Consider the following 26,743-nt stretch of genomic DNA (forward strand, 5'->3'; position numbering starts at 1 on the left):
TTACCATGCTTCATTAATATGTAGCAAATCTCATATGTAAAATATGATTATTCATATATACTTTCATAGTATTTTTATCATCTCTTGTCTAGAACACAAATCACGTGAGACAGATATTGCAAGCTTTTCTTTCTTTTTATTAACTTCCTATAAGGACTTAACTTTTTATTAATGAGAGGATACATGTCATTTGGAAAGAATAAAGGAGAGTTGTAGTGAACAGAGGACACCATAATCCTAGATGCAGTCAATTAAGTGAAATTCAGAGGTCAGAGGTCAAAAATTAATTTGGACAGGTCACAATGTACACCAGTAGATTCAGTTCACTTTCCCAAGGAAAAGTTAATGATAGGGATTCTAGATTGAGTGCAGACAATAGAGAAGTATAATCTTGTTTCAGATCTCAACTCACAATGAGTTGAATGTACAGTATTACCAAAAGGAGTTTTGTAGTATGGCTGATTCTGGATTCTTCCCTTATTTTCTGATAGAACTATTTTCACTCTATCAAGATACATATTTTCATTGGCTATCACATTCTAGCAGAACATCTTACACATTTTAAGCACTAGATAAACATGACTATCTTCTGGCTTGCACTGCGTTTAAGAAAAGAGATATTCTCTTCAATTTTTTTTCTTTAATTTTAATGTAAATGCATTGAAGGAAGTCTAGGGATGTCTAGGTAATTTTTTATTGAATCAGTTGTTCACTTATTCAGTAAATATTTGTTGAATATATAAATCAGTAAGTTATTATTACATTAAAGATACTGAAATACACAGGAGGTTCATGATTCCTGTCCTGCTGAAGCTCACCAGATAATTGGAGGATACATAGAAGTACACAGAAAATTATAATCTCGCATAATAAATGCTAAGATAAGAGAAATTCTTGGTGTTATGAAGCCACATAGAAAGGATACTCCACCCAAACATGGATATCAGGACAGATAACAGTGTGCCCTTTAAGTGTCTTTCTCATTTTTAGCCCCTCAAATTTGTAAGAGAAAGTAGATGTTTCTTTCACCTAAATTAAAATTATCTGCCTCTCATAATTGAATTATAGTTTATTTTGGTCTTGTGAGTTGCATATGTTTCTAAGAATATTTAACTGTTAAAGCATGTATTTACCTATTTAGTTAGTCACTTTTAGAAATTGTTTTGTTTTTAGTTGATTCATTCTGTCTTGGAAAAAATATGCTTACACATATTATATGCAAATAATAGGAATTTCCTTTTACGTCAGCATGCTGTATTTTCAAATAAGTAAATTTGAATGCATAAACTTCAGTAAGTACTTGGAAAGTTCTCTGCTGTTAAAAATAATAAGTTATTGGACTCAGTATCAACCCACGAAGCGTGAGGAGAGAATATACCTGACACCGATTGGGATCCAGTTCTTACAAGCTTAAAACAGGGATGAAACAAAAAAGGCCCGGGCAGTATAACATTACCGATCTCTTCAGACCAAATACATGGACCGACAAAGTAGGTGTACAAAATTACCAAAGAGTCTAGTACAATTTTGGATTCTAGTAGTGTATATAATATAGTAAACTCTATTGTAGTATATAGTATATATAGTAGACCATATTTAAAATTGTCATTATCTTATAAAACACAAAAGAAAGTATTTCCGAGCTAGGCCTTTGCAACTCTTATTCTATATTATCTGGATGGAAATTGGTGCCCTAAATAAAGTGTACATTTAGAAAAGTTATTTATTTTTCTTAGAATAAGTTATGTATTTCTCAGCACATATTCCTCTGTAAAATAAAAATACAAATAATATGTTGCAGGTAACCATCTAACAGACAGGTGGGGTTTTGTGACCATATTCTGGGTAATGTAGTGTAAGCAGAAATTATGTACACCATTTCCACACTCTGCATAAAATATCCTCTGCATCATATGCAACTCTTTCTTATTTTTGAGATTGACCACATGTGAAAATAATGGATGTCACTAAATTGGTCATCCTGGATCTCTGGAGCAGAAACCTCAGTTTTTAACTCACATTGGCCTGTGACATGAGCCAAAATAAATTGGTATCTACTGAGCTTGATTTAGATGATAAGGTTAGAAAAATGCTCTTTTAGTAGTGTGTCTTCATTTTTAAATTGGCCATATTTAGCCAGGTATTCAGTATAGACAGCATACACAGAAAGAACTCTCAACAATCTGGTGGACAGTATTTCCTGCCTTGTGAATATATCTGTGTTAGTTTCCTATTGTTGCTGTAACAAATTAGCACAAATGTAGTATTCCAAAACAAATGGTGGTCAGTATCTTGCTTTGTACATTCAGACACTTGAGAGATCCATAATCATCCTAACAAGGCTATTCTCTTTATGATCTTATTTATAAGCCCTGGACTAATAACAAAGCTGAGTGATTACTGTAGAAAGAGTTGTGCCCTACCCTAAAGATAACCACATCCTAATCACTAGAATCTATAAATATTTTAGCTAAGTGGTTAATGATATTGAAAAGGGAGAATTATTCTAGATTATCCAAGTGAGTCCAATCACAAGGGTCCATAAAAAAGGAAGGGTTTAGGGTCAGAGTCAAGGAAACAAACATCACAGAAGCAGAGGTGGGAGGGAGAGAGAGGGAAGGGAAAACAGAGAGAGATTCAAATGTAAAGATACTATGCTGCTGGGCTTTAAGATGGAGAAAGTAGTCATGAGCCAAGAAATACAGGCAGAAGAAACAACTAGGAGAAAGATCTTGAAAGAAGTACGTTAGCTTGTTCAAAAATCGAGCAGGACATGTGGCTGAAGCAAAATAAGCAAGGAGGAGATAAAGTCAGAAAACAAGTGGAGAGTAGAGACAAACATATATCATGTAGAACCTCATAAGTCATTGAATACACCTTGGTTTTTATGCTGCCACAGGGAGTGGAAACATTGTAGGATTTTCATGAGATAAGGGATATGATCCAACTTTCATTTGTAAAAGAATCACATCTTCTGCTGATTTGAGAGTAGACTGTAGTGAGGAGACTATTTTAGTGAGCTACCTAAGAAATGATCATGGTTTGGTCCAATACTGTAGCTGTAAAATTGATGACAAGTACTTTTATTTTGGATATATTGATGAAATAAAACCAATGGGAATGGCTGCCATATTGGGTAAAAGCTGTGAGGGAAAAGAAAAAAAAAAAATGATGCAAGTCTGATCCAAGATGATTCCAAAGTTGTTGCTCTGACCAAATGAAAGTATGGACTTGAAAATAGCCTAGGCTTTTGGGAGATCAGAAATTTAGTTTTGGATATTTTGTGGTTAAGATATTTATACTTTTATATCCAAGTGGAGAAGCAGATTAGCACGTTAACAATATGGAGCAATAAATTTGAAAGCCATTCATACGGAGAGGGGGTTTGAAGTCATGGGGCTTGATAAGGTCACTAAGACAGTGAATGTTGATAGAAGTGGAAAGAAAGTGATGCTCTGCACAGTCCAAAATAAATGGTTGGGAAGGAAGAATAGGAAGAATTAATAAGAACCAAGAAGGAGCAACCAGTGATATAAGGCAAGAGGTGGGAAAAAATAAAGAAAAGGATACATTCTAGAAACAAATTGAATAAAAAAATAATACAAAGAGAATTAATAGCTCTGCTAACTGTTCTTACAAGTTCAAGTAAGGTGAGAACCGAGAATTTTGGTGGGCACAATCTACCAGAGAGGTAAAAATCATAATAGAAAAAGCGTGGAGTCCTGAAATAATGCCTTAAGCAGAAAATAGGAGATAGAATTTGATGCACAAATGGAGAAAATTACTTCTGAAGGAAGTATAGAGAGTTTACATGTGTTATTAAAAAAAAAATGACAGTATCTGATCTGGCACATGGCTCATGCCTGTAATCCCAGCACTTTTGAAGGCCAAGGTAGAAGGATCACTTGAGCCCAGGAGTTGAAGACTAGCTTGGGCAACACAGCGAGGCTTTGTCACCACAAAATATATATTTTTTAAATTAGCCTGGCATGGTGGCTTGTGCCTGTAGTTCTAGCTACTTGGGAGGCTGAGGCAGAAGGATTACTTGAGCCCAGAAATTTGAAGCTGCAGCAAGCTACGATTACATCACTGCCCTCCAACCTGGGTGACAGAGTGAGATTCTATCTAAAACAAAACAAAACAAAACAAACAAACAAACAAACAAAAAAACAGAAAAAAACAACCATATCTGAGTGCAGACATTGGTTAGAAGAGCCTGAAAATCCCCTTCTAACTCCTTCAGTTTGGTCAGCAATGCAGGAAATGTGGCCATTGGCTGAAATTTGAGGATGGGAAAGCAAGTCTTCGAGGTCTTTAAAAAGGGGAAATTACAAAATCAGCATGTAGAAGATACAGAGAGTAAATAGATTGGAGAATTGGAGTATGACTGGCTACAGCATTAATGGCTCACTTGAGGTTTTTAATCATGAATTTAAAGTGAGATCGTCATATGTGGTTGTATTTTTTTTTTTCTTATTCTAGCCATAGTCAGTTGCATTGATACAGATGTGAAGTAGGCAGAGAGATCAATCTAGCCAGGGCCATGTTTTTGCAAGTGTTTACAAAAGCAAGGAGAAAAACAGTGGTACTGAAGGAATATACAAAGAGTGATTATAATCATTAAACATAGGCAAGGAAAGCATCAGGGGCACCAATTGTATGGTGTCCCTGATGCTTGAATAGCGAGAGTATTGATATTCAAAAGGAGTAGAAACAATGAATTGCAGGCCTCCATGAGGTTGAAGGATTGTTGAGATCATGGTACAAGAGGAAATGAGCTGAGGAAGAGTAAGATGTAGTAGTTGAAGGTCAGATGTATGAAACTATGGACATATTTCAGTTATTTGTTTTAATAACATTGTAAATATGACTGTAGAAGTGAGATACAGAGATGAAGTAGAGGATAATATCCTAAAGAAGAATTCTAGGACAGGATTAGCTAAAATGTTAGAAAATTGCCTGCATGTTTGTGAAAATAGTATGAAAATAAAGTAATGTTGTGGAGAGTAAAAGTGAGCCATGAAACAAAAACTGTCATGGCTTGGAGTTGTCATTGTAAAACAGATTAAAAATAAATGCCCTCTTGCTTGTCATTTAGAGTCATCTGCAGGGCAAGGCCTTGAAGAAAACAGAGTGTTATACAAAATGTAGCATGTACAATGTTTATATTACATTATTTTGTTTTCTTTTTGCTTCCTAGACTTTTGAAAATCAAAATGGAATATACCAAGGGAAGAGAATCAACAATTTCACACTATAAACACAATAATAGTGTCAATAACAAGATAAAATTCTGCTCTTCACTCTAAAGACATATATAAGGTCAGCTGAACCAAGAATAAGGAAAGAATATGTTGGGGCAAGAAGCAAGTTAGTAGTGAATGTCGAGAGATGGCCACAGGAAAGAGCCAATTAACCTGGATGGAAGTCTAACCAACAGCTGCACAGGATTATCCAAAATCATGTGACGGAGGGCTCTAAAACGCCCATGCTGAGAAGCCTTGTTCACTGCTCTCATTGACTATGTTGAGTAGCTGTCTGACCATTGTCTATGGCTCTTCCTGCAGAAAATTAGTCTCCCGAGCCACTAGATTTTGGTTAGTATCTTTTTAAACTTTAACTGTGGTCACCTCCTTTGCTAAAAGCCAAGGATTTGGACAGGAGCTTCCCTACCCAAGAAACAGGATGAGTCATTGATTCAAAGGTCCCATAGACGCATTGATTGAAAGACCTCTGTACAGGTGTTTGGGTGAGGCTGGACAGTGACCCATCCCTATAATACCTGCTTCAAATATTTTCTGAATTCTGAGATAAGAAGTTTCATTTTAATAAGATCAGGCCCTGTGACTTAATATATAATATAATCCCTCAGTAAACTAGAAACGAATCAGAGAAAATATCTATCTGGATTCAACTTATTTCTTAACTCATAATTGCCAGGAAGAGAAATATTGAATAGAATTAGGCTTTGGTAGAAAGCCTAAGTAAAGAAAAAAAAAAGAAAAAAAGAATCATCCTAAAAATGTTTAAGAAAAACTGTGATTATTAAAGATAAACTGTTGACATTAATAATTTAATCAGAAATTAGGGAGACATACCTATTAATAGTAATGTGGCTATACATGTATAAATGGAGTTGCTCATTAGAGGGTTTGTGTCTTTAAAAAATATGAAAAGAAAAAATAAACCAAATGCCAAAAATTGCATCAAATGAGAGCAACATCAACAATACACAAGTAAGGTAATACACAATTTGATGACATATAAAATAAGAAAACATTAACAATTAGTAGATATGATTACTAAATATAACTCTTTTTGTAATATATAACAAAATAAAGACATCGCACTTGAATTTTAAAAGCCATACAAGTGCCAGGCGTGGTGGCTCACGCCTATAATCCCAGTGCTTTAGGAGGCTGAGGTGGGTGGATCACGAGGTCAGGAGTTCGAGACCAGCCTGACCAAGATGGTGAAACCTCGTCTCTACTAAAAATACAAAAATTAGCCGGGCATGGTGCTGCGCATCTGTAGTCCCAGCTACTCTGGAGGCTGAGGCAGGAGAATCACTTGAACCAGGAAGGCAGAGGTTGCAGTGAGCCAAGATTGTGCCACTGCACTCCAGCCAGGGTCACAAGATTTCAGCTCAAAAAAAAAAAAAAAAAAAAAAAAAAAAAGACATACAAAAGTGTATTGTTTTATCTTTTAAAAATAAATAATGAGGACAGTGTAATTAAGTATGCTAAAGAACAGAATGAGTTGAGTTTTAAGAAACAAAAACAAGAATTACTTGGAATAGAGTATGAAACAGAATGAAAAGGAGATAGATTGAGAACAGGTGAATAAGAAACACAATGTTTTATTTTTTTTTTTTCTTAGAGAGAGAAGTTTTTGTCAACATTGAATGTCCACCTCTTTATAACATTGTGGAGAGTTAGATTATTTTAAATTAGATTGCATAATTCCTAAGTGCAAATCAGTTCTAAAGCATTTTTTTAAAAATATATACCCACTCTAGTTCATTTTCATGGTCGATATTTTGGCTCAAATATTGAACATGTAACTCCTAGCAACTATAATTGAGTGGAATTTCTGTCTTTTTTCTCTGTATTTCACAATCCATTCCAAAAACAGCATTTTTTTTCTTTTACTAATGCAAGAAATCCTTGAAAATAAATTCAGATGTTTAAGAGTCCCCACATAATCCATCAATTTGTTTTCTCACACAGGAAAATGAATAAAACTAGCATTCCCTCCTACTTGCTTGACAATTGTTATTTGTCTTTCGTCAGCCAGCAAGTTTTCCTCCAAAGATCACCTAAAAATATTTTATTTTGTTTTGTTTTTAATTACTTTTTCTATTCCCTCTGATCAGTATATATTATTCAACTAGGAAACTACCTTTCTGCTTCTCACCATTTTCCCACCAAAATCTATTACTTAAGGCCTGTGAAAGGTTTAGGCTTCATTAGTAAGGTAATATTTTTAGGATAGCACCTTTGTAAAGCAGATAGTTTACATAATTGCCCTGGTTATGAGTTGTCTTGTCAACTCAATATTTCTGATTTTTCAGTATAAAGATTGTGACATTCCAAAGAAAAAATTTCAAATAAGTCAAATATATGAGTACTGGAGAACAAACACTGTCATTTAGATTATTACTAGTTCAAAGGAAAATCTTGAAAAAGTAAAGAAGATTTACAACCATAGTTGATTTCTAATTAATGATGAAAATAATTTTAACTCATTAGACTGAAAGTCTGTCTTCTTTCTGCTGAATATGCAATTAATTCGTAATATTGACTTTCAGGGTAATTCTTTGAAAATACACAATTTGATAGCACATAAAATAAGAAAACATTAAACATTAGTAGATATGATTACTAAATGTAACTTTTCCTAACATATATCAAAATAAGTATATTGTACTTGAACTATAAAAAATGAGTATTTTTATCTTTAGAAAACATTTATTTAATGAAAATATAATTATTGAAATTATGATTCACATTGATTCAAGTTGAATAGTATTCCTATTTCTTATCAATCATAAGAAATCATGATTCAAGTTGAAATAGTATTCCTATTTTCTTGTCACTTGTCTCTTTGTGTTTAAAAAATGTGAATTTTATTTTAATAAAGTGTAACTCAATGAAAGTTATATTACACTTAATTCTTTTGGATGCCCAAAGCTAAAATCATTCAAATGTATAGCTTTTTGTTATTTAATTGTACTCTAGAAGAGGACAACCAACACACTGAGAAGTGGATGGGCAACAAATTTCTCATTCCTCCTTAAGCATCAATTTTCAACTAGCTGAATTTCTCGAAGTTAAAAAAAGTTCAATAAATAGACATTATGAAAAACATTAGTCATTTTGCTTGTCCAGTCTAGTTCTCATAATCATGTATAAAGTGCTTATCATCTAAAGTTTGGAGAGAAATATTTAAACATAATTAAATGTTTTAAGATGTCACACAGCCATATAATTTGTCTTCTATTTAACAGTTAGATTCAAAACATGTTTCAGCATTTTTCAGGCAATTAGTATCTTTATATACCTATCAATAAAACTGATATCTTTCTGTCCTGATAGTGCATCTGTCACTACAAATCATTAGAACTTATTCAACAATGATTATAATCATGAACATGATGCTGGTGCTTTATTCAGTTGTTTAAACGTTGTCTGTGCCATAAATTATCTCCATATTAATAGAAGTTGAAAAACTATATTGCTGTTCAAAAGTTTCATTCAATGTTGTCTTGACAGCAGAAATAGCATTTGCAGTCAGTGCAATTACACAGTAAATGACAGGTTTTTAAATATAGTTTTAAATTTTGAGAATAGTAATGTATCAAAATATAACATACAATAGAAAAATAATTATTTCAGGAATATAGAAAGCAATTGAAGAATGGATTATCTGAGATCCCCAGAATAAAATATAGACTAATAAAAAAGCTTCATAGATATAACAGGTATTTGATATTTTGTCATTTTTATAATTTCACTTAGAGATTAAAGATGTATTTCTGCAATATTAAAATAAAATGCAATATAAGCCATATTAAGAGACATAACCACTGCCAGATATAGGATATTAAGCACATCTATTAGGGTGTATCTTCTCCCAAGACCTAAATTTCAAAATTTACCTGACAACAAATCCTTTTTCTATAACATTCAGGACTTTGTCACTAGTATTTAGTATCTGGATTAAAGTACATGTGCTGTTGTTGTTTGCTATATGAATGTAATTTTCATCTATGCAGATGGAAAGAAGGAGTATAGTTTCATGTGAAAAATACACTGTGATTCACTTTTTCATATGTAGTTATGGCAGGCTGAAGAATTAAACAGGAAGTACATTAAACACAAAGATGTTTAATTGCATCTTCCACTAAGATTTAAAAGCTCAAAGAATTATTGAATGACTCTTCTGGTAATGCTGTCTGACTGACACATATAACTTCAATAATCTTATCATTAATCAGTTATCCTTTTTAATTTTCTTTTGATGTAGAATTTGTATGGCTAATGAGAATAACACAGCAGATGAATTATGTATTGCAAATAATACTAGTAAATAGGTATAATTTTTATATTTCAAAAGTGCATTGTTGACACAAAATAATAATATTCATTGAATGTCTATCATATGCTGGTAACTTTAATAAACACCTTGTATACAACACCTTATTACTCCTTTTAGCAGAAGTATTCCCAATTTACACACGAATACACTGAAACTGAGAGTTGTCAGCTTTATAGGGTTGGACTTGAAGCTAAGATTTATATATCTGTTTGCCTAATACAAAACCTATACTTTGTATATTATGTAACCTGCACTTTGTTACTTATATTTTTCTTTCTTTTTTAGTAGTTTTACATGTTATTTGTTAATGAAAGATCAATGAATCTGCAGAGCCAAAAGAAGAACTTTGTTTTGTTTTCTAACAGCAATCTAAAGGTTAGAGAGACATCCTTCAGTACAAAATGAAAATGTGCTGTGAGAAGGGGTTATAGGATATTTTAAAGCCAAAACAGCAGAGCAGGGGAAGGGAGTTAGGAGACTGAGGAGTGGTTGGATGACCTTTAAGCCCCAAATCATCAATCTCTGTTAATTGGCTGGTTGCAGGTAGTTGATTGATTGAGGCCAGGTGGTCTACTGGGGGTTAGATGAAGAGGTTCCAACTGCAGTTTTTGTTTGTTTGTTTGTTTGTTTGTTTTTCAGAAACTGTTCTTTAACTTGGTCACAGTAAAGCATGTTTTGCCACACTTTCCAGGGACACAGAATGCATGACCACTTCTTCGCCCTGCCCTGGCCTCTTGGTTTTAACTGTTTAACTACAGGGATTCTATCTTGTCAGTCAAATGGGGGCATTATTCTACATATTATTAACTATTTCACACATGTGCAATTAAAATGTACACTCTAAGAAGTGATTGTCTTATTATTTTGTAAAAGAATGAAAGGATACATGAGAAAAAATATGTTCTCAAACTTTTAGGTAAGCACAGTAAGACCAAATTTCTTTTCACTAGTTTTAAAAAATGAAATCAGTTTTATACTACAATCTAATTACCCTCTTAAAAATATATTGCTGAAATATTTTTTGCACGTATAAAGAAGGAAGATGAAGCAGTATAAATTACAGGCACATGGTGATTATCCCAAAATCTTGGTGCTAAAATTGAAGCTTAATACCAGTTAAGTTGTCACTAAGTCAGAGTTATGAATATATGCAGGTAAAATTCTGGATAATTGCTTATAATTTTCAATGTTTGGAAAAGAGTTTCATTGGCAGATGTTTTTGCATTTTCCTAAATGTTTCTGTCTCTATCAAATGTTGAACATTTTCTATGGTTTATGCTCAAACACGTTAATCATTCCCAGTCTTTCAAGATGCTTACCTGACAACATTAACATATAAATGTACAGTGATCACTACGCTATTTGGATTTCCTTACACTTAATACACTTGAAAAAAATCAGTTTTGTCTTCATTACTTAGTGTGATGCCTTGTTCAAAAAATAAATTTGTCATGAATTTGCTAGCCTTGAAAATTAAGTATTAATTGAGATTGGACAATTAGAAATTATCTCAGAAAAGTATCATTTAACAAGCAATTCATTTAAACTTGTAATTTCATAAAGGATGTTATTGGGCTATAAGATTGTCTATTCCAATGGCATAAGTTGCCATCATTTCTATTTCCAAGATCAGTAAATACATATTAAATATTACTTTTCACATTTGATTTTAAATTACCTTACAGCTAAGTATTAACTAGCAGCTAAATACCCAGCTAATGACTTCTCTATACTTTTTTTATTTTGGTGTTTCATTTCTATAACCATTGAAATTTCAATATCTATAGAAAACGAGATGGGTATACACTAACAAGTTAATTTTATTACATATAACTAGTTCTGGTGAAAGTCTATGATAAAGATTATTGATAGTTTTTATAAAATAAGATTGGAAATTAAATTCAATTTATTCTGGTTACTTACGTGATAGAATACTGAATTGTGTGGCGGTATTTTGACCCAGAAAAAAAGTTAAGCCGAAAAAGTTAAATGTTAGTTGATGTTGAAAGATTGCTACATAACCTTAATCTAAAGTCCATTCTGTATGACAGAATTATCTTAAACACCATTATTTTTAGTGTAAAATGACTTAATATTAGAAATGTTGAAGAAATCCTACATAGTTACATTTATGTAAAGTAAATGTTTCTCAAAATAGTTCAGACACAAACTGATCTAGATGTTTCCAAAAGAATCTCAGTCCTTGATGAGAAACAATTCACTCCATTGAATCTCCTACTGTTTTCTTTAGAAACACTTTAGTGTTTCTAAAAAAATGAATGATCTCAAAGTATGAACATTTATAATTCTTTAAGTAGTTTCTTGTTTTATTCATTGACTTTGAGAAACAACAATTAACTTCACCTTTCCAGACTCCTAAGTCTAATTCTTTTACTCTAATTTTTATTTCACAGACCAATCTGTTCCAGCATCAAATTCTACTGACTGGACATTTAAAACATATACAAGCTTTCTTATCACTGCCATTTTACTACTTTGGTCTAAACCATTATATTTTCTCACCTAGATTCTTGCAATACTATAAAAAAAAATGGTCCCCTGTTTCTCCTTTTTGGGAATCAAGCTGTTCTCAAATTAGCGACCAGAAGCTTTTTAAAAAAATAAAAATAAGATCGTGATACTTTTCTGTATTAAAACCTATAATTTACCCACATACTACCCAAATTAAAAGCTAACCACCTATAACATGCCTCACTATGTCCCATATGTTCTGTACCTCCCTAACCCTGAACTCCTTGACCTTATCCCCAACACCACTCCCATCCCCAAGATTATTCTTCTCCCACCATATTGTCTGCTCCAGGAATCAACAAGGCATAATTTGTTCTGGGGCATTTGCTCTTCTTTTTGTCTCTACTGAGAAGCATTTGTCTTATATATGAAAAGGTATATGTATTAGTTAGGTTTCTTCAGAGAACCAATAGGATATACCTATAAGAGAAGACTTCTTATGGGAATTGACTCATACAGTTACACAGTTATGAAGGCCAAGAAGTCCAACAGTCTTCCTTCTGCACGTTGGATAAACACGAAAGTCTGTAGTGTGACTTCGGCTGAGTTCAAAAGCTTGAGGACCAGGGAGCAGAGAGTGGAAGTACGAATCTAATTTTAAAGACTTGAGAAAGAGGAATACTGATATCCAAGGGCAGGAGAAGATGAATGTTCCTGTGCAAAAAAGATAGCGAATTTACACTTTCTCCACGTTTTTATTTGGGCCCTCAACTGATTGGATTATTGCTACTTATATTGGTGAGGGTGATCTTCGCCACTCTACAGATTCAAATGTTAATCTTTTCTAGAAACATCCACATGGATGAACACATACGTGCACGCGCTCGCACACACACTCTCTCTCTCACACACACACAGAGAAATAACGTTTTACCAGCTATCTGGGCATCTCTTGGCTGAGTCAAGATACATATAAAATGAGCCATCACAGTGTACTTCCTCACCTCTTCCAAGTCTTTGCTCAGGTATCGCTGTCTCAGTGACTCTTCTATTTAAAATTGCCTCACCATACACTATATATTCACTTTGCCCCTCTATTTTATTTGTCCCTTTCATTATAATACCTCCTAAAATATTATATAATTGTGTTTTTTTTGTCTGTCTCCCTCCCAATATAATGTAAACTTTTCCTTGTATTCTCCTGTATTCCCAGATCCCTAGAAAAGTATGTCTCCTAGTAGACACTCAGTGGATATTTGCTGAATAAAATATAGCTAACAAGTTAAAAAAAAAAAAAAGTCGAATAAAACTTAACCAAGGTTTAAAAATAGACGAAATGCTTTAGAAAAAGATTTTTATATATGCATACATGCTAAATCTGCAGATTTTTTAAGGATTAGAAGAGATAAAATAGCATGCTAAATACAAAGCATAGAAAATAAAAACCTCAATTTTTTTTTTTTTTTTTTACAAAATATAATGCTTTTGAAATAAATATCAATATTGTTTTCTAACTTCAATTGAAGACAGAGGAAGCTAAGAAGCCTTCAGTATCACTGAATGTCAGGACCAGCTCCTGGTCTTGAATGCATTCTAGGGAAGCATGCACTATTACACGTGCATTGTTGCTGTTTAACACTAAAAAAAAAAAAAAAAAAAAAAAATACAAAGCCGGTGATTAGCTGAGCAAGAGGTATCTTCCTGCCTTTACTCTTAAGTGTCATCTTGTATCTCAACCTGAATTACACCACAAAACAAAAATGCCTTCAGCATGCAATGTGTATGAAACCCAATGCAGGAAACATTCCTCAAATAAGGAACCCATATAGAGCCTTAGATCTCTGAAAACACCCAGAAATGAGGCCAATTGACTATATACAACAAATACCACAGTCAAATCCTCAAGGCATAAAGAGACTATAAAAACAAAAAGCCCCATCCGAATGACGGCAATATTTTTTAAAAAGGAAAAGAAAATAAATACCAGTCCCCTCAGATGAAAAGAAATCACTGTAAGAACTTCAGCAATTCAAAACCCCAGGATGGTTTCTTACCTTCAGAGGCTCTCACTAGCTCCTCCGTAATAAATCGCAATCAGATTGAGGCAACTGAAATGACAGATATGGAATTCAGAACCTAGATGGTAAGGAAGCTCAAAGAGATTGACCACATGCTCACCCATAAAGCAAGTCTCAATTAATTTTAAAAAATCAAAATCATACTAACTATACTCTTGAACCAAAGTGAAATAAAAAGAGAAATCAATACCAGGACAATCTCTCAAAACTACACAATTATATGGAAACTAAACAACTTGTTACCGAATGACTTTTGGGTACATAATGAAATTAAAACAGAAATCACAAAATTATTTGAGATAAAAGAAAACAGAAACACAACATGCCAAAATCTCTGGAAAGCAGCAAAAAAAAGTGTTAAGGGGAGAGTTTATAGTGCTATATACCATTTCAAGAAGTTAGAAGATCCTATATCAAGAAATTAGAATGCCTATATCAAGAAGTTAGAAGATCCCAAATTAACAATCTTACATTGCACCTAGAGGAACTAGAAAAAGAAGAAAAAACCAAATCCAAATCTAGCAAAAGAAAGGAAATAACTAAAATCAGAAAGGAAATAAATAAATTGAGACAAAAATTCATACAAAGGATCAATGAACAGAAGTTGGTAATTTGAAAGAATAAAAATATTGATAGAATACTAGCTGTGTTAATAAACAAAAAGAGACAGTCTAAATAAGCACAATTACAAATGACAAAAATGACATGTGACATTACATCTGATCACACAGACACGCGTAAGAGCCTCAGTCACTACCACGGACACCTCTAGGCATATAAACTAGAATCTAGGGAAAATGGATAAATTACTAGAAATACACAATCTCCTAAGATTGAATCAGGAAGAAATCAAAAGCATGAATAGACCAATATCGAGCTCTAAAATTGAACTAGTAATAAAAAGCCTCCAACCAAAAAAAGCCCTGGACCACACAGATTCAGAGCTGAGTTCTACCAGACATGCAAAGAATTGGTGCCAACTTCACTGAAACAGTTTCAAAAAATCAGGGAGGAAGAACTCCTCCTTAATTCATTCTACAAAGGAAGCATCAATCCTGGTACCAAATCTGGCAAAGATACAATCAAAAAGAAAACTACAGGCCAAGTCTCTGATGAACATAAACACGTAAATCCTCAACAAAATATTAGCAAACCAAATCCAGCAGCACATCAATAAATTAATCTACCATGATCAAGTAGGCTTTATTCTTAGGATTCAACACTGGTTTAACATACACAAATCAAAAACTGTGATTCACTACATAAATAGAATTAGAAACAAAAACCACATGATTATCTCCATAGACACACACACACACACATTCCACTGTGATTAAAAAAAACCAAAAAAATCAAAAAAAAAAAAAAAAAACCACCTTCAACAAACTAGGCACTGAAGGAACATACTTCAAAATAATAAGACCCATCAATGACAAACACATAGCTAACAACACAAGAGTAGGCAAAAGCTGGAAGTATTCCCCTTAAGATCAGGAACAAGACAAGGATAATTACCTTCACCAGTCTTATTCAACATAGTATTAAAAGTCCTAAGTACTCTTGCTTGATTGTTCTGATTAGAGAAAGAAATAAAAGGCATTCAAATAGAAAAATAAGTCAAATTATATCTCTTTGCTGGTGATATGATCCTATACATGGAAAATCCTAAAGACTCAACCAAAGGGCTCCTAGACCTAATAAACCACTTCGGTAAAGTTTCAGAATACAGAATAAATCTGCAAAAGTCAATACAATTTCTGTTCACCAATATTGTTGAAGCTGAGAATCAAATCAAGAATGCAACCCCATTTATAATAGTCACAGAAAAATAAAATAACTAGAAATATATCTAACCAAAGTGTTGAAAGACCTTTACAAAGAGAACCACAGAACACTGCTGAAAGAAATCATAGATGATTCAATGATATTCCTATCAAACTACCAATATCATTTTTCACAGAATTAGAAATAACTATTCTAAAATTCATATGAAAATGAAAAAGAGCTTGAATTGTCAAAATGACTCTCAGCAGAAAGAACAAAGCCGAAGGCATCACATGACCTGACTTCAAATTATAGTACAAGTCTAGATTAATTAAAACAGTATGGTACTGGTACAAAAAATAGACATATAGACCAATGGAACAGAGTAGAGAACCCAGATATAAAGCCACACTCCTAAAACCACCTGATCTTCAACAACATTCAGCAGAATAAGCAATAGGTAAAATAATTCTTATTTGATAAATGATGCTGGGATAGTTGACTAGCCATGTGCAGAAGAATGAAAATGGACCTCTACTATTCACTATGTTCAAAAATTAATTCATGATGTGCTACAGAATAAAATGAAAGACTTCCTAGTATAAAAATCATAGAAGAAACCTAAGAAATACTATTCTGGATATCAACCTTGGGCGAGTCTGTCGATAATGGATAAAGAGCAATATGTCTGCTCTGTTTATATAAAGGAGACAAGAACTAACTATCTCCTCATCCTTCAAAAGAAAGAAAAAATAATGTGCTTCTTTGTGATTAATGAAAAGGAACCTAGGTTCTCAGCCTAACATTTTGAAATGTAAATACAATTTTTCAATGCTCAAATAAATCCCAGATATCTGAGTCTTTTAAACCCGAACATTCTTCTGTTTACAACACCTGTGTCTTAATCTAATGACCTAGCTCACTGTGTAACCATTTGGCCTTCTTGTGTCAAAATAATTAAATAGACACATAACTACAGATCTAATTATCATGGTATATACATAGTAAAATATTCCTGGGGAAGTAAAAGCAAATATCCCTTATCATTATGTTGTATACAATTTCATGGCTCACAAAACCAGGGCATTTTTTCTAGGGCATTGCATAATCCAGCCAGTTTTCTTCCCCCATATTGATTCCAGGACTTATGCTACTCTAGTACCCTGCTCCAGGTGATGCTTCTTGAGTTTAAATGCCTGAAAACAAAAGGCAAGGGCCATCATTCTCAGATTACCATCAAACTGATCTGTTACCCATTGTAGGTTGAGGGAACAAGACTTTTTTTCAGCTCCTAGCCATTATCCCAACTCCAGTTCTACTCTCTTACTTTCTAGTATTTCTTGCAGCTTATGAAAAATTGAATGTCTTTCAGGAAGAAATTAGCTTATAAATATGTGTATTCTTCAACTCCTGTGTTTGATGTAAGCTATTTGTTTTTAATGTTTTAGTTGTGATTATAAAATTTCAAAACACCCTTTTTTTCTAAAAAGGCAGATTCTGCAATTGAAAGCATTGGAATTCTACACCATTAATTGTTATTATGATTTTTTTAAATGTGTCTATTAAGAAAGAAAAGCAGACTAATTTAATTATTATCTCAAAATTTTATTCAACTTCAATTTCTTTAAATCTCTGTTTAATAATACTAAGAAAATATATGCAATGTAGGATTTAACTCCATCCTTAAAGTTAAATGTATTTGCTGAACAACATTTAAGAAATATTTATTAAGAAGTTACTGTGTGCAATACTTTTAGTAAATAAAACACAAAAATTACTGCCCTCATGAGAATTATAGTCTAGCTAAGAAAGACAGAAAATGAACAGCATAACTAAATAAAAATGTTATGTGATAGATAATAAGTGGAATGAAGAACAAAAAGTCAACAGAAGGGATGAAGATGGAGAATATGGAGAGCTTTTTTGTTTTTGTGTTTAACAAAGAATTGGGATGCTTATCAAAGACCTCACTGAAAGGACCATGTGACCTGAAGGAAGAAAGGGAGAGAGATGTGTCCAGGTGACATATAGGTAAAGACATATCTACTCACATGTCAGTCCATTCAGATTGCTATATCAAAGTTTCATAAACTGGGTTGCTTATAAACTATAAACATGTATTTCTCACAGTTCTGGAGGCTGGGAAGTCCAAGATCAAGCACCAACACTAAATTATTCTGTGTCTTGGGAGGGCCCACTTCCTCATAAATAGCAACTTCTCACTTGGTCTTCTCGTGGCAAAAGAGATGGGCTAACTCTTAGGGATCTTTTATAAGGATACAAATTCCAATCATGAGTGCTCTGACTCCAAAAGGCCTCATTTCCAAATACCATTACCTTGGGAATTAAGCTTTCAACATATAAATATTAGAGTGACAAAAACATTCAGAGCCTAGCATCACATATCTAGGTGAAAGGAGTTGCTGCCAGTTATTGAATTTTCAAATAACACAGTAAGGATCTGTTGAAAAATTACCCAGGATAACAGGAGTTTAAATGTAACATTTCTCCAGTCCACCACCCAGTCCAAGTTCTCAGAGAGAAGGTGGCAAGAATTCTTGTCTTCTATGGCATAGGAAAGAGCAAGTGTGGTATGAGAAGAAGTAGACAAAATGAGAGAATAGGGATGGTGAAGAATTCATCACAGGAACAAGAATTTTCCCCAGCAATTTAATCCAAAGTAAAGAGCACAACCAGTTGTCCCAAAGCATACCAGGATCAGGAAAGATTCAGCAGACAGAACATCTGGCTATAACAAGCTGCTTAGAGTTAAACCCATTGTTCAAAATTAGTTGTTTATTAGACTTTTTAATAAGAGAGAATGCAACTTGACAGACTCTTACTAGTTTTGGAGGAGAAGGTTAAGAGAGTATATAAGGTTTTGGAATCTGGACTCAGGTGGTTTAGTAATCTTCAAATAGTAAATAACAATAAAAAAATCTTGGATGGGGTTTTTAAAACTGCCATCATAGTATCTTTTGATTTTCAAAATATTTATAGTTTTTCTTAACGGTTCTTTCACATTGTGACAAGACAAACAATATCAAAGGCACTTGATTTAAAAAGGAGGCCGGTCTCATGTTTTCATCTGAATCTTCACATAGACACAGCTAAGAGTTCTACCCGTGTAAGCCTCTTTATGCACAAATAATTGAGTAGAGTATAGCCATATAATTAATTTCTATGTGGAGCTTTCAATAATAGCACATTTGACTTTTTAAAGCCTCTATTATTTCATTGTCAGTACCTGTTGAGTTTGGTAAATTTTTATCTTCTGAAGGTTTTCAGAATACACCGAAGTTTTTAGCTTGCCAGAAAGTAAGATCAAGTTCCCTTAGGATTAAGTTAGGTGCCAGTCCAGTTTCATGGAAATTTTAATTTTTTTAAACGTTGTCTTTACATGTAAAATGCAGCCGTGACTATTTAATGTTGTTATAACTTTTGATTCAAGCAAATTTACTCTCAAATATAATACTTGGTATATACTAGTAATATAATTGATCATAGTTAAATGGAGGAGAAGGAAGACAGAACAGTTATATTGAATGCATGCAGACAACTATATTGCCAAAAAAGTTAAGGAAACTAAGTAAAATACTTGTTTTTGAAATCTGAAATGTTGGTAAGATCAGAAACCTAAAACACTCACGTTCATTGAGCACAGTGACTCATCAACAATGGAATAATAGGCTCTGTGGTTCCAGAGCAGTTATTCCTGTAGCCAGTTGTTATATCAATAATGGTTTGTTTTGTTTTTTCACTTTCCTTCTAGGCCCAAATCACTTTTAGGCATGGAAAGGGGCAAAATGTTAAGAGGAAAATTTCAACATGATTGACTCAATTGTGCAAGAAAACCAGAAAGTTAACTTAATGATTAACTTCCCATTGAAGTTGAAGTTTCACTTGAATATTTCTTTTAGCTGCCTGCAGGTATGTAGCTTTGTAAAAGATTGGATTTGTAACCAGCTGTGAGTTTTCAAGACAAACGGTTAGGGCTAAATGAATTGACAAATACCTTTGGCCAGACAAGTTAATGTATGCGTCTGGGAAGACTGCCACATGTTTAATACATTGTTTTTCTCCATTACATTTTGCTTGTTTCATTGTACCTGACTTGTTTTCTTTGGAAAAGAAGAAAAAAAGGTACTTCTGAATTAGATGTAACAGACTAATAGAATTTTTGATGGTACATGACAAAGATACACCTTACAAGCCTCAAATCTAAACATGACATAAGCCCCATAATTTTTTTTCTAATGATTTTTTTAAATTATACTTTAAATTCTAGGGTACATGTGCACAAAGTGCAGGTTTGTTAAATATGTATACATGTACCATGTTGGTGTGCTGCACCCGTTAACTCTTCATTTACATTAGATATTTCTCTTAATGTTATCCCTCCCTCAACCCTCCACCCCCCATCCCCTGACAGGCCCTAGTGTGTGATGTTCCCCACTCTGTGTCCAAGTGTTCTCATTGTTCAATTCCCACCTACGAGTGAGAATATACGGTGTCTGGTTTTCTGTCCTTGAGATAGTTTGCTCAGAATGATGGTCTCCAGCTTCATCCATGTCCCTACAAAGGACATGAACTCATAATTTTAAATGATTTCCATGCTATTACAATACTTTACGTAATATCATTTACAAATGTTTATGGTCATTTTTATGTAACTCTATACAAAATAAGTATAGTAGCCATGTGTAGTAAAGCATAGTCATTGGTTTTCCAAAGTTCTGATAACCTATGTCCAAAGTTAATATTCCATTCCTCTCCCTATCCATTTATTTGGACTAAATAAAATGGCAGAATTTTAAAACTGCTATTACTTTATAAATTATAAAACCCAGTGTATCTCTTCTACATATGGGGGATTAAGACCCAAGAGTTTGATTCACCCAAGGGCATACATGTAGTGTGTAGGAACATTAGCCTATGATTCCAGACCTTTAATCTTTTGTTACTACATCATATTAATATAATGTATCATGCCAATGTAATGGAACGATCAAAATTTAAAAATGTGTCCAGGTACATTCACACAGAGTATTTTTAATCATATAATTTGAATTTTTAACAGCTTTATTAAAGTGTAATTGAAATATAAAAGTATATACATTTAATACATATAATTTGATGAGTTTGGCCACATGCATTCACCCATAAAACCATCACCACAATCACAGTAATAGACAGTAGTTTTCCTGTGTTATTGTTTTTTGTGGTAAGAATACTTAAAATGAGATTTAACATCTTAACAAAATTTTAAGTGCACAATACAATATTTTTAACTATAGGTGCTATGTTATAGAGTAGTTCTCTAATAATTGATGATCTTATGTAACTGAAACTCTATATCCATTGAGAAAAACTTATTTTCCTCTCCCACAACTCTTAACAACCACCATTCTACTTTCTGCTTCTATAAGTTTGAATATTTTATATACCTCATGCCAGTGGAATTATGTAGTATTGTATCCAGCTTGTTTCATGTAGATAATGTCCTTTCGGGTTCATCCACGTAACAAGTGGTAGGATTTTTTTCATTTCTAAGACTGAATAGTAGTTCATCCTATGTGCATACCACATTTCCTTTATCCATTTATCTGTTAATGGACATTTGGGCGTTTCCACATCTTCATTATTATAAATAACCCTGTAATGAACATGGGAGTGAAAATACCTCTTTGAGGTCCTTATTTCGATTCTTTTGAGTACATAACTCAAAATGAGATTGCTGGATCATATAGTATTTCTATTTTTTATTTTTTGAGGAACCTCCATACTAGTTTCGATAGTCACCAACAGTGGTACAAGGGTTTCAATTTCTCCACATCCTCTCTGACGCTTGTTATCTTATGGGTTTTATTTTGATAGTAACATCCTTACAGGTGTGAATTGATATCTTGTGGTTTTGATTTGCATTTTCCTGATTATTAGTGATGTTGAGGTGTTGAGCACCTCTTTATATTCTTGCTAATAATTTGTATGTCTTCTTTAAATAAATACTGAATCCTTTTGTCCATTTTAATTGTTTTACTTGCTTTTTTGCTATTGAGATTTAAAATGACTTACGTATTTCAGATATTAATCCTTTATCCGCTATATGGTTTGCAAATATTTTCTCTCATTCTTAATATTGCCTTTTTACACTGATGATTGTTTTCTTCACTATGAAGAAGCTTTTTAGTTTTGTATAGTCCAACATGTCTAATTTTGCTGTTTTGCTAGTACTTTTGCTGTCATATTCAATAAATTATTTCCAAGTACAAAGTCATAAAGCTTTTATTCTGTTTTCTTCCATGATTTTTCTAATTTCTAGTCTTACATTTAAATTTTTAATCCACTTTGAGTTGACTTTTGTGAATGGTTAAGGTAAGGATTCAATTACATTCTTTAACATGCAGATATACAGTTTTCTCAACACTATTAGTTGAGCAGACTGTGTTTTGCTTATTTTGTATTCTTGACATCCATGGTAAAAATCAATTGACCATATAGGTATGTGTTTATTTCACAACCTCTATTTTCATATATATAAAACAGGTATATACATCTGTTTTATGTCAGTACAATACTATATTAATTGTTATAGTTTTGCAATAGATTTTAAAGTAAGGAAGGATGATGTCCCACCTTTGTTCTGCTTGTTCAAGATTGCTTTGGCTATTCCAGGTCTTTTATGTGTCCGTATGAATTTTAGAAAAATTTTTGATTCCTGTAAAAAATGCCATTGGGAGTTTGATAAGTGTTGCATTAAATCTGTAGATTGCTTTGAGTAGTATGAACATTTTAACAATATTAAGTGTTCCAATCATGAGCATAGGATGTATTTCATCTACTTTTAAAATTTTATTTAATTCTTTGCATTGATGTAGTATAGTTTTCAGGGTACAAATCTTTCACCTTCTTGGTGAAGTTTAGCTTTAGGTTTTTTTGGGGTTTTTTTTTTGTCCTATTGTAAATTAGATTATTTGTCTATTCTTCTTTTGAGATATCTCATTGCTAGTGTGAAAAAACACAACTGATTTTTTAATGTTGATTCTGTATTCCACCACTTTACTGAATTTATGAGTTCTAACAGGGTTTTTGTTTGTTTGTTTGTTTTTAATGGAGTCTTTAGGATTTTCTATATATAAGCTTATGTCATTTGCAGAGATAATTTTACTTCTTCTTTTCCAGTTTGGGTGTCTTTTATTTGTTTTCCTGCCCAATTACTCTGGGTAGAAGTTACACTTCCTTGTTGAGTAGAAATGGGGAACGTTGACATGCCTGCCTTATTCCTGATCTTAAAAAAAGCTTTCAACTTTTTGTTATAAGTGTGATGTTAGCTGTGTTTGTCACATACGGCCTTCACTATGTTGAGGTAAATTCTTTCTATACCGTCATGTGTCACTTAACCACGGGGATATGTTCTGACAAATACCTCCTTAGGCATTCATCATTGTGTAAATATCATAGAATGCACTTACACAAACCTGGTTAATATAGCCTAATACAAAACTGGGTTATATAATATAGTCTACTGTCTCTAGGCTACAAATCTTTACAGCATATTACTCTACTGAATACTGTGTGCAATTATAACACCATAGTAAGTATTCACATATCTAAACATATTTAGACACAGAAGAAGTAAAAATATGGTATTATAAACTTATGGGACCACTATCCTATAGGCAGCCTATTGACTGAAACTTCATTTTATGACAGCATGTCTGTATCTAGTGTTTTGAGAAGTTGAGAGTATTTGTTTTTTTTGTTTTTTTTTTTTTTTTTTTTTGAGACGGAGTCTCGCTCTGTCGCCCAGGCTGGAGTGCAGTGGCGCTATCTCGGCTCACTGCAAGCTCCGCCTCCCGGGTTTACGCCATTCTCCTGCCTCAGCCTCCCGAGTAGCTGGGACTACAGGCGCCCGCCACCTCGCCCGGCTAATTTTTTGTATTTTTAGTAGAGACGGGGTTTCATTGTGTTAGCCAGGATGGTCTCGATCTCCTGACCTCGTGATCCGCCCGTCTCGGCCTCCCAAAGTGCTGGGATTACAGGCTTGAGCCACCGCGCCCGGCCTGTTTTGTTTTTATTACAAAAGAGTGTCGAATATTCTCCAATGTTTTGAGATGATCACATGATCTTTTATTCTGTGAATGTGGTGTATCACATGAATTGGTTTGCATATGTTGAATCATCTTTGCATCCCATAGATCAAACCCACTTGGTTACAGTATATGATCTTTTTAAGGTGCTGCTAAACTCAGTTTGCTTGTATTTTTTCGAGATTTTTGTATTTATGTTAATCAAGAATGCTGGTCTGTAGTGTTTTTGTTGTTGTTGTTGTGTTTTACTATTCTAGAGTGTTTTTCTGTCTTTGGTAGTAATGCTAACCCTTGCGACCTATAAAATTAGTTTGGAAAAGTGCCCTTTTCTTCATTTTTTATGAGTCTTTAAGAAGGATTGCTTGTTAATTCTTCTTTAAAGGTTTAATTAAATTCTCCAGTGAGGCCACCTGCTCCTGGGCTTTTCACTGTTGGAAAATGTTGGATTATTGATTCAATCTCTGTATTCTTTTTTGATCTGTTCAAGTTTTCTATTTCTTCATGATTCGGTTTTGGTAGGTTGTATGTTTCTAGGAGTTTATCCATACCTTCTAGGTTATCCAATTTGTTAGCATATAATTGTCAATAATAATATATGTCTAATGTACATCATATTGTTCATATTATATATAATATACATTAAAATTATGAATAATTATACTCTTTTTATGATTTTTCTTATTACCGGTATCAGTTACAGTATCTCTTCTTTCATATCTGATTATATTTCTGCCTTCTCTCTTTTTTCCTTAGTAAAGCTGGCTAAGGTTTTGTCAGTTATGTTTATCTTTTCAAAAAAACCTACTCTGAGATTCATTTATTTTTTTATTTTCTACTTGGTTTATTTTTGCTCTAAACTTTGTTATTTTATTTCTACTGCTAACTATGGTTTATTTGTTCTTTCCGTATTTTATGAGGTACAAAGTTAGGTTGTTTATTTGAGACCTTTCTTCTCTTTCCTGTGGCTTTTGCTGCTTCCCTTAAGTTCTGTAATATTGTGTTTTTTATTTTTATTTGTCTTGAGGTTTTTTCTTTCAACTTTTCTTTTGATGTCTTTTTTGATTCATGGTTGTCCAAGAGTGTGTTGTTTGATTTCTACCTATTTGTGAATTTTCCTGTTTCTTAGGTTAGTAAATTCTATTTTTATTTTATTATGGTCAGAAAATATATGTAGTGTAGTTTCAGTCTTCTTAAATTTTTTGTGACATTTTTGTGAACTAAAATGTGACCTATCCTCATGAAATATTCAAGAGTTTGAGAAGAATGTGTATTTTACTGCTATTTGGATGAAATGTTCTGTATAGGTCTATTAGGTCCATTGGTCTATAGTTTTATTCAACTTCTCTGTTTACTGATCTTCTGTCTTGATATTATTTCCAGTATTGAGAGTGGGATATGAAAGTCTGCTACAACAGTGTAATATAATAGAAGTCAGTAACTTCTATTATATTGCTGTTTATTCCCCCTTTCAATTCTGTGCATGTTTGCTTTGTAGGTGCTCTGATGTTGAGTGCATACACATCTGCAATTGTTATATCTTTCTAGTGAACTGACAATTTTATCTTTACATAATGTACTGATTTGTCTCGTGATAATTTTTTTACTTCAAGTTTTTTTTTTTTTTTTTTTTTTTTTTTCCTGATATAAGTACTGAATAGCCAACCCTACAATGTTTGGTTATGAGCTGCAGGGAGTATTTTTCCCCACCCCTTCACTTTCAACATATATGTATCCTTAAATCTAAAATGAGTGTCCTGAAGCCCAGAGGTGGTTGGGTCTCGTATATTTTTCATTTTGCCAATCTATGTCTGGCTAACGTTATTGGTGTGAGCAATAAACTCCTTTGTTTCTGATCTGGCAGTCTTTTATTTTCTACCAGAATAAAATCTCAGACACATCATAGTTGGTATCAAGAAAGTGGTATTAAATTCTATTTTGTGGCCGGGCGCGGTGGCTCAAGCCTGTAATCCCAGCACTTTGGGAGGCCGAGGCGGGCGGATCACAAGGTCAGGAGATCGAGACCACAGTGAAACCCCGTCTCTACTAAAAATACAAAAAAAAAAATTAGCCGGGCACGGTGGCGGGCGCCTGTAGTCCTAGCTACTCAGGAGGCTGAGGCAGGAGAATGGCGTGAACACAGGAGGCGGAGCTTGCAGTGAGCCGAGATCGCGCCACTGCACTCCAGCCTGGGCAACAGCGTGAGACTCCGTCTCAAAAAAAATAAATAAATAAATAAATAAATAAATTCTATTTTGTTTTTTAAAATATAATATTGAAAAACTTAATACACAAAAAAATGCTTGTGCTTAAAATACTCAACAAGTTTGCCAAAATTATGAAGGTCTTTTATAAGAAGACAACATCCCAGCACACGTTGGACTAAAATTTAACAAAAGAGAACCTTCTTATAACTGAACGATATAATAGGAAAAAATTGAGAGAGAACAAAGACCTTTCTTTTTGCAACGCTGGCAAAGGGATTGCTCTAAATCTATTCCAAATGAAATATTTAACATTCATATCAAGTTTTTAATGGTGATTTTTTTCTGTAACTAATTGCCTATTAGGTATATAACATATAATTTACAAACTTTGCTATAATTATATAATAAACTTAGTATGAGTTAAATAAATGTATACTTCTATACATTAAATTATATAATATAAATGTATAATGCATATATATACATACATGCAATGTCATGTGATGATCTCAATCCTGTTATTCAAATAGGTATT

This window comes from Macaca thibetana, chromosome 5 (assembly GCF_024542745.1).
Source record: "Macaca thibetana thibetana isolate TM-01 chromosome 5, ASM2454274v1, whole genome shotgun sequence".
Taxonomy (NCBI): Eukaryota; Metazoa; Chordata; class Mammalia; order Primates; family Cercopithecidae; genus Macaca; species Macaca thibetana.